Source organism: Cicer arietinum, chromosome 6, assembly GCF_000331145.2.
Source record: "Cicer arietinum cultivar CDC Frontier isolate Library 1 chromosome 6, Cicar.CDCFrontier_v2.0, whole genome shotgun sequence".
Lineage (NCBI taxonomy): Eukaryota > Viridiplantae > Streptophyta > Magnoliopsida > Fabales > Fabaceae > Cicer > Cicer arietinum.
In genome coordinates, this window is record NC_021165.2 from 5,915,513 (window position 1) to 5,916,126 (window position 614).

Genomic DNA, 614 nt, shown 5'->3' on the forward strand with positions numbered 1-614 from the left:
CCCCCCCCCTCCCCTCTTTATGTTAAAGGCTTTATTTATAATAAACTTTGAGAAGTTTTAAAATATAAAAAAAATCATAATTAATTAAATGGAAAGTCATACGAAAAATACCTAAAAAAGTACACTTAAATAAAAATATTTTTTTGGAGTCTTATCATCAAATACTTTAATTAAATTTAATTTTTTTGATATGAAGGAGGGGCTAGCTAGGCCCCTAGGCCCTCAAACACTTTTATATCCAAATGTGAAAAAATAAGCTACTAACACATGCAAACTTCTTTAATTTATTTTCATTTAGCCAAATACAAACAAAAAAACAACAAAAAAAAGAGAAAGAAAAATGCTTATTGACATTATTTTTCAGCATGATAGAAGCAACGACAATGGCTTGGTGAAATGTAAACACCATATGCATCTGGATTCTGGTGTATATAAACACCGACAAAACCATTATTACATATTGTATTTGTCGCAATCTTTCGCTAGGGTACCCCCTCTACATTTACACTATGTTTGGTATAACAGAAATATGATGTAACGAAAACCAAAAAGATGGAAAGTTTATGAGAAAATAGGCTTCTATTCTTTGGTTGCTTTGTCAAAGAGGAAAGAAA